The 17,389-nt window shown below is 38.6% G+C and overlaps 1 protein-coding gene across 1 annotated transcript in view; it reads left to right on the top strand.

Moving 5' to 3' along the window:
- Positions 1–1,147: 1,147 nt before the first annotated feature.
- Positions 1,148–17,389, top strand: part of ANK2 (ankyrin 2) — a 3,034,032-nt gene continuing 3,017,790 nt past the window's right edge. The window contains exon 1 of the mRNA XM_044061567.1: positions 1,148–1,340. The gene's annotated coding sequence lies outside the window, so the exon portion shown is untranslated. The remainder of the gene's footprint in view (positions 1,341–17,389) is intronic.

Here is a 17,389-nt window from a genome sequence, read left to right on the forward strand (position 1 = left end):
AGGATATGTAGCAGGCAGATGATCTGAATGGGAAAGAAAGGGTAACTATGTAGGAGAATTTTTTTTACACATGGTTCTAAACTGGACCTTACTGTAGAACTTTCAAGGGCCATTTTGCTATCTTGGGATCTGGCAGACAGAAGGGAATGATATTCTTCCATCCTTACTGAATGCAGATTTGGAGGAGGAGACTGTCTATAAGGAAACATGGGGGGGGGGGGGGGGGCAGACCAAGCCTAAATATTGTAAAGGGTAGAAAGTCAGTGGCTAAGTCAACAATGATAAACAGACCAACATGATGCCAAACTAGAAGGGCTACAGCTCTGAGGATGAGGGAGGGAGGGAGGAACACAGCTGAAATGCTTTGTGAGGTATCTGATCCAGATAAAGCATGTGTCAAGGCAGGTATGGTAGCATTGGTATAAACACATGTATGCTTTAGCATTTTTCTCCTTTTCACATCAGAAAAAAATAGAGGGTCTGTACAAGCAGCACATGCATATCTTGTGACAAAACTATGAGTGACAGCATTTACATGTAGTTACAAATCATGGAGAGGGTGCAGTAAAACATTTAGATATTTATAAGCTGCAAATGTGGAAGAGCAATTTTTTAGTGAATAAAATTAAATCACAGTATTAAAATAAAATAAGATCTGATGGGTCAAGACAAATGAATCACATTAAATATTATTTGTCCGTTTCCAGTTTCACATGTTTTGTGTCACTATATTTTTAAGAATGATTACATTTCATTACTGAAAAGGACAGTGTGAATAGAAAGTATACAGTGCTTTATGAAAAATATATCGCACAAAACTTACAGCAGAAAGAATCAGGGCTGCAAAACTGTTTCTTTCAGCAAACTACAGTAGAGCTGAAGCCAGAACAGTGAAGGACATAAATTTATGTCTGTGTTGCTTTTGCCCATGTTTGCTTCCCAGTTAATGCAGTCTGATACACAAGCTATTCAGTGTTCAAAACCAGCGGTCTTCTTTACATGAATACATCAGTAGGTGTGGCTAGTGAGAAGAGTTGGGCTTGACTTTAGGGGCAGCATGTGGTGGGCGGGCACCTGATGTCATTAGAAGGGGTGGTTCTGAGTGTGTCACAGGGCTGGTCTTGCTCTGTCTGCAGCAGTTTTGGTAATCTGATGCTTGATTAGTGTTGGAGCATAAACTGCAGCCCAGTGCGCTTGTAGCTCAGGACTAAATCTGAGCTGCTGTTTCCGAAGCGACAGAGAATCCCAGATACAACAGAGATCACAAAAGGAAGGAGCAGCCAGGCTGGGTGCCTGCTGCAAGGACCCTGGGAATCAAGGCCACCATAGAGCTGCTTTCAGTAAGTAACACTGTGTGAGTGATTGCTGTGCTCTCTGACTAGGGCACATCCTCAGTGGCTGCTTTCATTTTGCTTTATTTGATGTTGTTTTGTGCAGGGAAGGCATGATATGACCTTGTCAGCAGGTGCACCATTGATGGGGTGGGTTGCTTAGAGTTCTATCCTTTCCTTGTATCAGGCTGCCTGGCACCTGCAGGATGTATGCTTGCCTCTCCCCACCCCATATGGTTTCTTCAGATCACTGCAGAGGGCATTTATTCCTCATGTATAAGTAGGTACAGGAATCAACATTTCTGTAAGGGTCAGGCCCTTCTAACCCGCACCCTTTAGAACTTGGGTCATAATGCAGCACTGATTTATTTATTTTTTCTGGTTAGAAAGCAGATGTCGAGGCATGTTCTTCCAGCAGCTTATAATGGGTGTGATACCAGAAGCATCTTTCCCAAATATCATTCATTTCCTGACTTCAGAAGAGATTCATATCACTGAAAAGTACTTTTTTTTTTCTATTTTCTCACACACAGCTATGAAGAGAGGACTTTTAGACAGCAATGCATATAAGAAAGCCTGGTCATTTTGTAGCTGTTTAGTTCCAAATAACTCACATTTTAAATGTTTTCTTTTTTAATAAATTAAGGTTTTGGATAAATACCAGGATAAAAAAAATCCCCTCAAAGAAGCTTGCCTGATTTATGGTGCCCCTCCCTCATTCTTACTTTGTGTTTCTAGAACAAGGAAGGTGATACGTTGCTGGTGTCTACACTTGCTGTTCTTACATCAGGAGCAGTAAAACACAATCTGCTCCGTAACTTGCATTCAGTGGTTATCTGTGCCATGTTAGTAAATGGTACTGTTGTTAATGTTCTGCGTTGGTATTTTTTGATAGTATATTTTCTTTTCATTCTTGAACTCGTGTGCTGATTTGATTTCAGGGATTTTTTTACATTTAGTAATATATGCAGGCACAAAGGTCTGTTTTCTCGTTTGAAAAAAAAAGTTTTTGTTTTAGTAGAAGCTACATAGAATGAAATCTCATGTCTGGCTTAGCAGACTTGTTATTTTGACTTCTTGGAAGGACTTGAAAGCAATATTGGCAGAGACTAACAGAACATTCTTGATGTTGGTGCAAAATACAAAGTGAACATGAGACAAATTGTTTTATTTGCCATTAATCGTATAGTAGTTTTACCACTTCCAAAGAAATTGTAACTTTTTTATGGTGATTCAGTATGTATTTTTAAATAGTTCTAATGACCTGGAAACAGCATAAACACTGACAGTCCAAGTTTCGCATTTTGTGAAACATGATGCTGTCTCACCACGCAGGCACAGATATGCCCAGAAAAAAATTATGTTCTTGCACCTGTATTAACTTTCAGGTGAATTGTATATATTTTTTTACTTGACTTGCAGATCTGTCAACTAGTAGACTTATTTCCTAAGTCTATGGTTAAAAATATTAAATTCAATAATGCAGGATTTCTTTTTTTATAATGCATGATTGTAAGGAAAGGTGCAAAAAGCTCTCTGTAAGATGTACTTGCATTTTGTTTAATATAACTGAAAAGATCATTTAGAATTAGATGTCCAATGTATGGTTAACTTAATGTCCGTATTCGAACAATTTGCACTGCTGACTTGGTCTGTAATGAGACCTGTTACATGAGCTTTTCCAGTGTCAATTTCAGAGCAGACTAAGCTCCTAAATTGCTGTTTAAAAAGCTTTGATTTCTTTGTGGTTGAATCAGTAATGAACCTTTACTTATACACGTGGTTTACGAGAAATATTGCTAATGGTTATGCTCACTTATTGCATTAGTCTGCAGCAATCAGCTTATATCCCCAGTGGCTTGTGGGTAATAATGCAGGCTGACCATGGTGCTGGCTGAAGCTTTCTGGACACTTTTTAGTCTGTTGCATTAGAATGTTTCAGATGTGGATGAGTTAGAAAACTGCATTGTTTCTGAAATACCTTGCACTTTTTGAAAGATAGATAACTTGAAGCGCTCTGTGTAACTGTAGTAATGTAAATTGTTTTCACTATAGATTAATGCACAAAGGACCCAGAGCATTCAGACTTTGAAATAAAGTGGATGTCGTGGCCACGTTACTGGGATATTTTGATCTATCTCATTGTACTGAAGGGATTGTATAACACCTCTGCCTCCCCTTACCAGCTTCTATTTTTTTTTCTTCTTTTTTTTTTTTACAATAGTTTTATTTGCATTTCTTGGCTTATTCTTTAAAGGCTGATATACAGTCAGCATTATATGACGTACTGTATTTTCTTAGTTGCATATTTGCAAAATGTTCTTCCTGGTCTGAGACTCTTCCACTGTAACTCATTTTATTAATTTACAAGATTGACAAATAAGTATATAACAAAGCTTTAACTGATGTGGGGACATCTTCCCAATGTGCAGTAAACATTACACCTTTAAAGTGTTCTGTTTTATCTTTGTAATGCTCTTCTGACACCCGTTTTCTCTTTAATGTGACTGTATAAAACACTGACAGAATGACACCCACCGATTTACGAAGTACATGGGAATGTTACAGCTTGTCACTGTGCAGCCCATCCCTCCCTTAGTCTTGACCTGTTCCTTCTCCTATTTGTTCCAGTTATCCCTCATCCATTCGGTCAGTATGCACCTTCACTACTGTTTCTGGCAGTGTATTCCAGGGCCGCACTTCCACCTTCTTGTCTTTACGTGAGACTTGAATCATTCCTCTTTAAAATCATACTTGTGTTACCTCCTCCTCTTCCTTCCTCTCCAGGTCTTCTTCAACTCCTCACCTCACACTTGTTGTATGAGAGTTCACGTATCAGGATACTCACCTTGGCTTACAGTCAGACCTCTCAGCTGTCCACCTTTTCACAGAATGTCCAGATTGTTTGGCTCTTTTACTGAGGATTGAAGTCACAAAATAATAAATTACATTTGAGTTTCAGATTTCATATCCTTCAGAAAATGTGTGCTAACACAAATCCTGTTATCCTAACAACTTTTTAAGTTTATAAGAATATTATTAAAAATCGTTTCCCCCCCCATTATTTTAGGGTTTGTCCAGATTTCTTACATTAAGACACTGAGAGGTATGCTTACACTTCTTTTCTGTACTTAACAATCTGCTTGTCTGTCTCATACGCAGCCCTCCATACCCCACCCATTTTCAGTAATTCTGAAATGCATGCATTCTACCAGTACAATCTCAGACCTTATCAATGAGAGAATGACCTTATCATCTCCCCTTCCTTAGTGGTGCACTCTGACATTCTGTTGGTGTTGTCTTCTGCCTGTTAAATTACTTGATTCATTGTAGAGGTGATTATGGTAGTTCTGATAATTATGTTTCTCTCTGTCTTCCCAAGAACCTTTGCTTCCAAGTATGTATGTTTTCTAGTTTTTCCTAGCCATTATTCAGTAACATTGCCAGCTTTTCAAATGCCCAAAGTGGGACATTTTTGGCATAAACGTGAGATTTTGCAGGACAAAACATACCCATGGCCAGTGCAATGGACAGAACTTCACTTTTTGCCAAAATAAAAGTTTTGTTTGTAGCATTTGAGTTACTTATGCTATTTCATATAAGATTCAGGTGTTTCAAATAGAAATTAACTGTTTTATGCCACAATTAAAGAAAACTGAGGAAATATTTTTAGCCCTAAAATCTCTTGGCCATCTGCCATTTTTTTTTTTGCAGGACACAACTGCCCAAATAGGGATTGTCCTGCACAAAGAGAGACAAGTGGTAACCCTAATTATTCAGCGTCTTCCATTTTTCTGCATTCAGTCCCAGCTACTATCTCTCTCCACCATCCAGGAGGCTGGACCAGGTTTCTGTGGACATGGAGTCTGTGATTTGTGACCACTGCATCAGACCTGCGGTTGTGCATGACCAAGTGGACATTGCCTTTCTTCCTTACTTCTGTAGCCAATGTAAATATCTTCTGCTGCTTTGGACTAGTCTCACGTGCCATCCCTTTGCTAGTCCAGTATTTCTAACTTTTTCCCAGTCATCTCCTCCCTGATGTCTATCCTCTGCTTCCCCTGATTTCTGCATTTTGCTGTTTACCACGTTTTCATGTCTCCACCTCCATCAGAGATGTACTGTGTAAAAGTCCTTGAGGAAGCTCAGCCATACTACAGCCACTGCCCCCCCCCCAACACTATTTAAGGGAGATCAAATCTTAGAAAGGGAAGTTATTTATTCCTTCTTTATTACCCCAACTTTCCTCAACCATGGGTGCCATGTTACATAAGTTCTGTAGCCTGAGTGAAGATCTACTAGCTGTGGTTTGCTCTACATATTCATGGTCTTGCATCATAGCTCAGCTCTCCCAGAACAACTGGAATATGTTCACATATATTATTCTGTAATTCTTCCCATCCACTCTTTACATCTCCTCCTGGCAAACTATAGAGAAGTATCTGCGTAATTACCAAGGACTTCAATGTTCATAGAGTGTTCTGAATAAACTCTTGGCACATTGAATACTTTGGATATCAGTTACTATATCATTGTACTAACTTGGCTGCCAATACTTTATGTAATATCTGCCATGTCCTGGATAGTGGCCTGTTTAATAATAATGTTATTGGCTTCGATGCCCAGAAGGCTTTTGATAAGGTGTTGCAGCTCTTATTTACTGCCTTAGAGGCTGTGGATGTCGCCTTCTCAGGTTAGGAGCTGTCTTAACCTATACAGTTGCCACCTGGCAAAGGTATCTGTGAAAGGTCATCTTTCAAAGTCCTTTGCCCTATCTAGTAGAACAAGACAATAATGTGTCCACTATCCAGACTTATTTCATCTTTTTTCTGGAAACCCTCATAAGAGTTATTTCCCAGGAATTCCCCTTTTTGATTATCAAAGAACTTGCATATGTTTGCACAAAGTATCATTCTACCTTCTTTTAGCCCAGAGATGGTAATTCTTACTGTTATTTTATTTCCATTTCTCGTTTGGTACCTACCTTTGTGGTAAATTACCATAAGTATTTAGTTTTATCACTTTACATTAATGGCACAAATGTAGAAACATCTAAATACAACCTACAATGGGAATCCAAAGGTGTAAGGTTTTGAGGCATCCTTATTATTTAGTTCCTAGTAGAAAGTCCAGGTTATAGTCTTCCCCCTATTTTACATGCAGTTAAGCAGGATGTAGATAGTTAGCCGAATTCACCAGGCCGTTACATCCTAGACCTCGTGCTCCTGTTTTCATTACTCCTAATCCTCTGTGTTTGTATAACTTATAAAATGATTTACCACATGCAGTGTTCAGTGATTCTCTGTAGCATAACAAAATGGGATGGAGCAGTAAGAGGAAGTTGAATACACCTTAGTATTTGGGAATGGCAAGTCTTTAGTTTTACAGAGTCGCATATGACATACTGACCTTCAGGAAATTTGATTGCCATATCTCCCATAATGATATGTTTAGCTTCTTGTGTTTGTGTGTGCGTGTACCTGTGGGTCTATTGATTCACTGAAAACTCATTTCACTGAATTTCAAAACACACCAAATCGTTGAAAGCTCAAATCACTGAAAACTCATTTCACTGAATGTAAGTACTGTTGGGCAAATAAAACATATATGCCCTTTTCCCCACTGTAGTGCGAACCTGGAGTTAGTATATATAGTTAGGGAGGTGTGGGGGGCACAGCCCCCCCATCTACTTTTGATTTAATATATTGTTTGCTTTCAGTGAAATGAGATTCGTAAATATAAAAGCTAAGTAGGTGGGGGGCTACGCCCCTCACCCCCCTATGTGGGGGGGTTATTCCCCCCACACCCCACTAACTATATATACTAACTCCAGGATCACACTGAAGTGGGGAAAAGAGCATGTATGTTTTATTTGCCCAACAGTACTTGCATTCAGTTAAATGTGATTCAGTGAAATAAATCTTCAGTGATTTGAGCTTTTAGCGATTTTTTTTTTTGAGGGTGAATTGAAATTCATTGAAATGAGTTTTCAGTGAATCAAAGTAGACCCGTATCTACATATGCCTGTATATGTTTTTATGTGTGTGTGTGTGTGTGTGTGTGTGTGTGTGTGTGTGTGTGTGTGTGTGTGTGTGTGTGCGCACAAGTATATATTCACCTGATGAAAATGGAGAAAGTGCGACTACTAATTTTAACTGTACTTGTCTTTTAATTATTTATTTTTTGACAGGTAAGTGGCCTGGTCCCCAGACCCTTCTTCTGCCATGATCTGGGCTCACTATGGAGCACACACAGAACTAAATGCAGAAACACCTTTCTCCTTCTGATACAGTGCATTAATTAATCAGTATATGGGTCTACTTTAACTTACCTGTCATAATTATGTAGAGCATTGTCTATCCTAGACAATTGTTTGTATTAATTGGTAGGTCATCATGGTATAATAACAAAATGGTAAATTTAACTGTAATGTTTTTGTAGAGGACAGTGTTGGTGCTGTCTTGAACTCCACAGTGTGGGATTGTGTCCTCTGCACCTGTTTTCTAGATATGCTTCCTCCAAAGCACATTTTTTAAGAGTTACCCATGAAGTATGTTAAAGTGGTGGCACACTCTGATCACTAATTTGGACTTCGGTGTGCACAACGTTGGTATCTTCAGTCAGACCTCACATACACATTATGACTGACTTCTTGGAATTCTAAGAGGAAACATATTCCATAACCTTGGAAGACTTTGTGTAATATGTATGTTATATTTCTCCATATTATTCATTTACTTTTATTGCTGCTCAGAACTTCTGTATTGCCGCCCAGATGGTTGGGATGGCCATGACCCTGATTTCATGAAAACAGTTGAAGTGATTTGGATTCCAAAATAACTTAAGAAAGAGCAGAAATTATTAAAGGCATGTAATTTTCCTTATAGTGTTATAATGTACCTCTCAGTGATATCCTTCCTGACTTGTGGTATATGTTTGTTTATTCTGAAATTGCTTTTGAATGGCATGGTTTTCATTCCAACCCAGAAAACCAACCATAGGAATTTCTGGCATCAACTGTTTAGTTTTAACTGCTGTGAAAGTAATGAGAATGTGTGCTACTTAAGGAGAATACATTGATTCTCGACCCTCATGAAAATATCGCCTGAAACGATTTCAAATAAATGTGGACATGTAGTATATCCTCACTTAGAGGTTGGAATGCTGTACCGATTTCAAATAAATGTGGACATGTAGTATATCCTCACTTAGAGGTTGGAATGCTGTACCTATCTTGCATGTTTAATCTGAAATTAATGTGAAAGAAAGCCGAGAACTGGATTTTAGTGGTGATCCTTTAACTTTGAGTACAAAGGGATGGGGAGAGTGAAGGCAGCCACGTTTCACAAGCCTTTTTTTGTAATCAGTGTGCTGCAAAGTAAGTTCCACATTGTGACTTGTTAAACCAAAAGCTTGGCTAAATTTTTTCAGCTTATGAAGAGGCTCTTGGTCATCAGCTCATGTGTACATTTAACACAATCCACTTTTTTGTTGACTGCATATATTTTCCCTTGACAAACTACTAGAGTCTGGTGCAAATCTAATTGATGAGTGTCTGCAATGCCTTATTCTAGAGGGTTGCTTTAAGCAAATATTTTTGCAATGCACTGTTTGTCATTCTGGTGTTAGATGAGTCAGAAATGGAATCCCTTATTGACATTTTGAAACCTGTTACTTAAATAAACTTGCATCTGTTAGACACACGTTCATAAAGAATCATGTTGGTTTAATTTCTGGAACAATCAAATTATATGTTTTAAGGCACTGGAGGGGCCAATTAGGGATTACTTTTACTTTGTGTAAAAGTAAGTCTGTTTCACCATTACCAGCTATTCAGACAATTCCACTTTCCCAGGGAAAGGTGCACACCTCACTAGATGGTATGAAATACTATAAGTAGTGTATAAATGCATATGGTGACTTTGAAAGCTTGCAGGGGCTCCTCTACAAATGGTTGAGATTAAATTCCCTGAGTGTCGGTAGCCTGAAGAAAAAAAAGCCAAATATCACTGTTTTCCATTGGAAGTCATTGCTGGTACAATTTCTTAAGTGTGCACCAGCAATGATTTAATTCTTTTGGGAGATTTCTCTCTTCTCGGAGTTGGTGCGACTGTGGAGTATATATGTGTGTGTGTGTGTGTGTGTGTGTGTGTGTGTGTGTGTGTGTGTGTGTGTGTGTGTGTGTGTGTGTGTATAATATATATGTTTGTGTGTACGTATATGTGCATATATATATATATATATATATATTGTGTGTGTGTGTATATGTGTGTGTGTGTGTGTGTATGTATGTATGTGTGTGTGTATATATATATATATATATATATATATATATATATATATATATATATATATATATATATATATAATATATGTGTGTACATAGCTATAAATACACACACACACACACACACACACCGTTGTTTGGCCTTTCGATTGCTTGGCTTTGTGGAGATTGGCATTTCAAAACAGAACCATTTGTGAGTAATAAACATTTGGAAAAAAAGACATTTTAATCCTTTTGATAATTTAAGGGATCCCTTACTGAGGTCACAGTATCTGTGATCTGTCCACATTTTTTGAAGCAATGGTGATCTACTCTAAATCTAGTTTGGTACCCGTCACTTTTAAACTTCTGTAACTTGTCATACTATGGCACTTGCAGATTGAAAAACACATGAAACGTAAGTAACATATGAGGTAAGGGTGGGGGGGAGGAAGAGTTAACAAATAATCAGAATGGTGGGTTTTACAATTTTCATAGAGGACTCAATTTTTTCTGCCAGATTTAACTTTTTACTTTTTCTACCTCTGTTATATTATTTCCCTGGATGAGGGTAAAACAGGTACATTTTAGAGCTGTGTACATTTATAGACGGATAAGGACAACAAATACATGACTGAAATGATACTTAAGTCTTATTGTTTTATATTATTTAGGCTTTTTCATGTTACACGGAAATAGGTTTTTAGTCAGTGGTGTTAAGTTGTATAGCCTGTTTTAGTTATTGCTTAAGACTACTGTGTAATCCAGAAAATCAGTAAAGCTGTGTTTCAACAAACATTGAATGACTTTAAATTGGTAAGATATATGATGTGTAAAACCACAATTATGACCATTACTGAGGGACTCATCTTTCTGCAAATGCACTTAGCCTGCATTCTATAACCTTCCTTAGATCAACAGTGAGGTTAGCAGGCCTGTAGTTGCTTGGATCCTTCTCAGTCCTACATTGGAGAAGTACTTTCTCCATCCTGCTGCACCATACCACTTCTGCAGTCACTAAGAGGAAACCTGAATGGTTCTGGGTATATAATTCTGGTGTGGGGTCCATCAAGCATCACTACTAACTCTTTAGCCACTCTGGGAGGCATATGGAGTGGACTCTTTAGCTTCTCTTCTAAAATACTCTTAAGTTCCTCCTTCTCTACAGCCTGCTTATTACACTCCTGACAATCTTATTTATTTCAGCCATGCCAGCACTGTCTTACCATGCAGGCACCGTGTCTTGTCAATCCTGTGTAAGTACTGACTGAAGAACCTGCTCAGTATTTGTGTTATCTACAGTATTGTTCATAACAGGAGCACATTTCTCTGCCATTTCCTCTTGCATGCCCTAATTCATCCATAATATTAATTCTGTGCATACTTCACATTGTTGGTCATTTCCTTTTCTATGGTCACCTTGGCCTGCTACATTTCCTAACTGTCTTTTATGGCCTTTGTATAGGTCTTCTTCTCATTCCTTTCTATGCTCATGGCTATAATCATTGGCTTAACCTGTACAGTTGATGTGGTCAGCCACCTAAGATCTCCATATGCAAGATGTTGGGATCAGCCCTGATGCTACTGCATGGTTCAAATACTTTCTAACTGCTTGTTTATTCCCGGTAGAGACAGGTCCTAGTCTTTCCACTGTTTCCTCATTCATTCGGGAGTACCATAGGTCTCTCTTCTAGCACCTCTTATGTTCTCAGTCTTCACCAACAAACTTCCACTAGTCCTGCCCCATTTTCTACTACTTATGTATATGGATGAAATGGTCATCTATAGGTCTGATCCCTCACATCACCTTCTTAAACTACAGCACTACTTCTAAGAGGCTACTGCTCAGTGCCCAAAAAAACAAAACAAAAGTCCGTCCTGTTTGATACCCATAAAGGATTATCCACATCCTCCCCAATCCTTTCATATCCTTGACTGCAATAACAACCAACTGAAGCCATGGATCTGGCTACAATCACTAAATTTCTATGAGCACATAGAAGAGTTGAGAGACATAACTAGTCTGCTCTTCTGAACCAGCAAAATATCTCTGTTACTCTTCCATTCAGCGAAGGCTGCTATAGGAAATGTCATCTTCCTTGCTCAACTCAAGTATTGTCTCCCCTTGCTTGCATCTGCCTCAGTCAAAACACTGGCACCCTTCAGACCCTCTCCAACAAAATATATTGATTCTTATCTAAGTCACTATGGAATGACGACCGTTGGCTTACTCTTTCAAAGACTAAGTGGCTACCAGTACAGGCCAGGTCAAATCTTTTTGGTTCCTTCTTCTTCAAAATACTGAGAAATAGACACCCCCCCCTCTGTCTTCCATACTTTTTACTGCCTCTCAAACTTGTAACCTAAGTAGCCAAGCCAAAGCTGGTCCTTCCATAAAGACCCCTTCTCAGTCTAACCTTGGTAGCAACCTGCTTTCTACAGCATAACAACTTAACCTCACTTCTTAAGCTCTTCAGCGAACAGCAAAAAAAAAAAAAAAGTCTGCAGTCTGGTGGCTGGCTGGTACTCCTGAAATACCAATAAGGTCCCACTCTTTCCCCAACCTTCCTCAGAAGAGCAGCAATTAAAAAAAAAAAGGTCTGTGATCGGGTACCTGGTGCTTCAGAAATGCAGGAGTCAGTCAGGTCCCATTTCTTCACCCAACCCCAGCCCTTTCTTCTTCAGCTGACAGCAAAAGAAAAAGATCTTTTCTTTCTTTAATTTGCAGAAACTGCTTGCTACAGTTGTAACAAGCAATTGCTACAATTTATGCAGAAGGAGCATGAACCCCTAGTGTGCTTAAGTTATAAAAAAAATAAATAAACAAAAACTTTCGGTTTGAACTGTAGCAAACTGTTTATATGATGCACAGAGTGCTACAGTGTTCAAATTTGTCTGAAAAAAAAATTAAAAAACTCCTTTTTTCTTTTAAACTGCAGCAAAGATTCTACAGTTCTGACTACAAATGCAGTACCAGAATTTAAAAGCCGGTATGCACTATTACCTGCCCCTTTCACTCCATCCTAGCTATGCTACTGATACAGTTTATCTTCATGAAGTGAAAAAAACTCTGTTTTTGCTACATTTTGTATGTTTTCCTTAAGGGATGATGAATGGCAAAGTAACATGATCACTGTTGTCAAATGGCACTGCCACATCTGCCTCATCTATGCCAGTGAAAACTAGGTTATGGACGTTACCCTGTCATTGCTGGGGCACTCTCTGGTGTCATCTTTGGTTTTCACTTCAGCCTCTGCATTTCTTCCCTTTGCTAAGCTCACTGCAAGAAGATTAAGGTTTTTTTCTTGTCACTTACAGTTCCCGATTCTGAGTCTGTTACTGGCCTTGTTTCCTTTACCTGATAATCTGTATACCATACCCACTCACAAGGGGTTGCCTCTTGCCATGTCCAGTATCTATACTAATCTCTTAGTTTGCTCTTCTCATTTACTCTTGTCTTGTCTATTATCTGGACTAATCTCTCAGGTTGTTCTTCATTATCATTTATGTATTTATGTGTTTATCATCAATGTTGATTGAAAACTCCTTCCCTCGGCATACTAAATGAAAATGTAGTCAGGGACCTAGTATTTGGGTTGATAGCTCCCTCTGTTTTGCTCATCATGTGACAACAGTTGTAAAGAAATCCTTTTATTTAACCCAGCTAATTACCAAAGGAACAGCGTCAAGGCAAGGTTAATCACTCCCTTATGCTCAAGACTGATCCGGCATGTTATTGAATACAACACCCCTTTTGGGGTGTATCTCACTAACAAAAGCAAAGAATTACAAAGACCCAAAGATTTATAACCAAAATTATCATAGGCAACAGTGCCTGACCTACTAAGAGATGCTGGAAACTCCCTTTCTTCAGCCTCTTATAGACTTTTGAGGGGAAATCTATGTCTCACTTACCATGCCATTAGAGATCTGATTTTCCTGGACCTCTGCTATCTCTGCAAGTCTACTATTTCCACCATTACTAGAACCAGGGACCTAAATCTTTACCAACTGACAAACAAGAAAAAGGTAGAGAGACTAGTTTGTAACCCAGCACTTCCCAAACCCCTGGAATACATTTTTCATGCAGGTTAAAGAGTACAACTTACTATCTTCATTTAACCATGACCTAGACGACTAGATGAATATTTACAAATTCCAAAACTGTCTGTTATGGCAGTCTTGGAGAAATGAGTTGTGGCCCGAGAGACGGTACTGGTAAGGTGTGAATCCTCATAGGACTCAGTGGCATTGGAATCTATGAATATATGTATTTATTTATTTTCTTTCACTGGCTGTGAATATCCAGCTGGAAAACACATTTTCAGTGGAGTATGAGAGGGACTTCATCATCATAATTATCAAATATTATCAAAAGTTTTGTCCACAAGATATTGTAATCCTTCTTGGATATGTACTAGCACCCCATCATCCTTTTGTGCATATGCCCTTGAGTCAAGTTATTACCATATCATAGTCCATCTCCAGCATACTCCGTGTGATTATTACCTGAGTACAGTAGTCAGTTTACTAAGTTCTACACAGTATTTTGGCATGGTACATCACTTGTAGTCGCCACTTCCTGCCTTAACTCATCTGATGCGTCCTCTTCTCTTATTCTCCTTTACTATGTGTCGTGCTGTATATGTACTCCCCTTTCCTGTAAGTCAACTGATGTTTTTTCCTTGCATTTCTTGCACAGGGGATTGGCAATACCTTGGTGAAGGCTTTTGAGTTATCCTCCTTGCGGGAAAGCTTTCTAAGTTCCAGTGATTTCTGCTTCATCTGCTCAAATGCATCGACTACAAGACCAGTTGTAGTTACATGAATAATTATCTAAGGTATATTTTTTCACGTTTGTACTGTTTTTAATAAAACAGGACTGGGTTGCTTTATATATCTGACGACACAGGCTTTATGAAAAACACGCTATTCTTTTTCTCTTCCGTCCCCAATATTACGTGTAACAGAATCTACCTATCACAGGCAGACCATTAACTCCACAGTATGTATCCTATTGTATATTTAATTTTTGTTCATTTTGACCATTACTTCTAGATTACTCATCTGTGTCTGTAGAGTGCCTAAGATTGTGTTCTCATCCTCAGTCCTTTAGTTGTTTGCTGACTCGCACTGCCCTTGTTACACATGTCCTTGCCCTTTCTAACAGCGGTGACTATTTCTTCATTAACACTTTTCCATCTGTAATGCTTCTGTTCATCTTGTTGCTACATTACACCTTCATTTCACTTTTTGTCTCTTTTTCCTTGCTTTTGAGCACTACTCTGTCTTTTCTTTTCCTGAGTACTTATGTTTTCTGACTCACTCTTGACATCCCTCCCACTGTATAAATAAATTCCCCCCACACTGTGTCTGCTGTCTGTTGCTTCTGTACTACTGTCATGGTTCGCACTGTGTTTGCCTGTTTGTGTACTCCTGTCACGGTGTCAGCAACAACACAGAACACTATCTTCCCTGTTCTAGTCCCTTTGTGTCCAGCATTCCCCCAAACTGCCTTATGTCATAATAAAACAAGTTTAGCATCATATAGGTCAAATAATTTAATGGTTCCAAAATTCTCTTAGCAGTTGCACACAGACAGAAGCCCACCAGCTTACAAACTGTGTCATTCATCATGTTGATGTCTTCTCCATTTCAGCCTTGTTTACTTCCACATTGGTCCTGTCTCTACTTTGCCACTCACATCTTCCCACCAGCAGTAATAAGTCAAGGAGGTTGTTCCCTTGTACCACTGCTCTGTACCTTGATGTTAAGCTTGTCATCTCTGTATTTTAAGTATAGTCTCTGCAATGTCATAAATTAAATCACTGTGTGGTATAAATGAAACAAGCAATTCTGATAGGAGAGTTGTGAGGCTGAGTGGAGGAGTTCAGAATATAGTAGATAAGCTTTATCAACAAATTATGCAGAGTATATGATTCCTACCTCCTCCCGAACCCATAGCACAGACATGGGTAACCAATGTGCATTGTATAAGAAATGCAAGTTTGACACTTCAGCCATTTTGGAAATGTTAAGATAGCCATATTTCTCAAATTATTGAATGGGTAAAATAAAAAAAAGTAATTGTGCCATTGTACATAACAGCAGCAGTTCCAGCCTGTTTCATCGAAAAAGAAACTCAAGTGCTGCTTTACAGAGTCTTCACAGTTGTGGCACCTTAGTGTGATAAAGCAGATCTCTTTAATAGGTAATCCATCTAATTGCTCATCTCTGAAGTTAAATAACTGACTTCAGGTCATATATAGTAATCAAGTAGATAGCCAACAACATCTACCGGTGTTTAGAAATATAAAGTTAATTGTACTTTTTAAATAAGGTAAATGATAAAAAAATAACTTCTGTATTGTGTTTGTCTATTCCTCCTTTTCTCTCGTTTATGCATGCAGACACATACAGTCTGAAACAGTAACATATTGACATATTGTACTGTTGTGCAATGCAGTGTTTTGTGTTCCAGACTTTCCTTTCAATAATGCAGTACTTGCCTCCCAGTCAATACTTCCCTTACAGTAGACAGCATCTGGGCAGAGCAGCAGACTTGTAATTTTTTTTTTTTTTAGAAATTATAAAGTTAGTTGTACCCATTAGCATACTAACTCCATTTTCCACCCCATTCCAAAGGTATACATTTAGGTAATCTTCTGAATTACCCACAGGTATGCATACTTTGTCAGTGATTGTACCAGTACACCCACAGATGAGTCAACATCCTGGCCAGGACTATTTTTTTTTCTGCCATGCACCCACTGCTTGCTAGTATAGTACTCAGTTCCACCATGACTGTAAAATCGGATAAAGCTGGTATCAAGGGGATGATTAAGCATTTTATTTAGTGCCAGTAAGATACAACCTAACACTATGTGACAAGCTTATGTTTTTTGTCAGGGCTGAGTATTTTTGAAAGGAAAATGACATTGCTAACTGAGAAGGTGGCATTATGGTCATTATTTTACTGTTAACTTTCTTGGCCAGTATTTGAAAAAAATGCATTATTCATTATTTTATGTGCTGTTTTCTTATTTCACATGCAGCTAAGGCATTGACTCCACCCTCCCAACCTTTGTTGTGTATTTTGCTCTAAATTCTACCTAAGTTACAGCTTTCTCTTCTGTGATTGGAGGCCAACTGAAGGCTGCAAGTGTAGCTTATGACTGGAAGTGTACCAGGCAGGGGACATGCTAAGTCTCCAGACTTTCTTCAGCTGCAAACTTACATTTGAATATAACAAATGCTCAGTGCTATGTAAACACCCCTGTGTGTCTCTTTCCTACTGGAGATCAGTAGCCATCTTTACTTTAGTTCCATCTCTGTTGATGTGATTCCTAATGAGTTATCTGCACAAAAGACAGTGCAGCTCTACTTCTCAAGAAGAGGAGGACAAGTATATTGATGATGCTAACTGCTTCCAAGGAGCTTGCATTGCTATTCCTTCATCTCAGTCATGTTTAGCAGGAGAAATAAGTCATAGGACCTAAAGCTTCTGCTCAGTGAGAAGATAAATTGTGTGGTGGAAGGAGTCCAGTCATGGCTTTCATTTCCACATCTGTCAGCATATACTTAAATGAGAATAATCCATTAAAATTTATGACTGCATCTAGGAAATAATTTAATTTCTGGAAGTCAACAGTGTATTTTTTTCTCAGAGTCTGCCCTTCTCTGTTTCCAACCCTTAGCACTACTACCTCTGAGCTTGTTTTCACTGTTAGCACTACACTACTGCCCAGGAAACACATTGAAGCAGTGCTTACTACTATCTATGGAGCACCTT

Source organism: Protopterus annectens, chromosome 2.part0, assembly GCF_019279795.1.
Source record: "Protopterus annectens isolate FY-2018-M chromosome 2.part0, PAN1.0, whole genome shotgun sequence".
Lineage (NCBI taxonomy): Eukaryota > Metazoa > Chordata > Ceratodontiformes > Protopteridae > Protopterus > Protopterus annectens.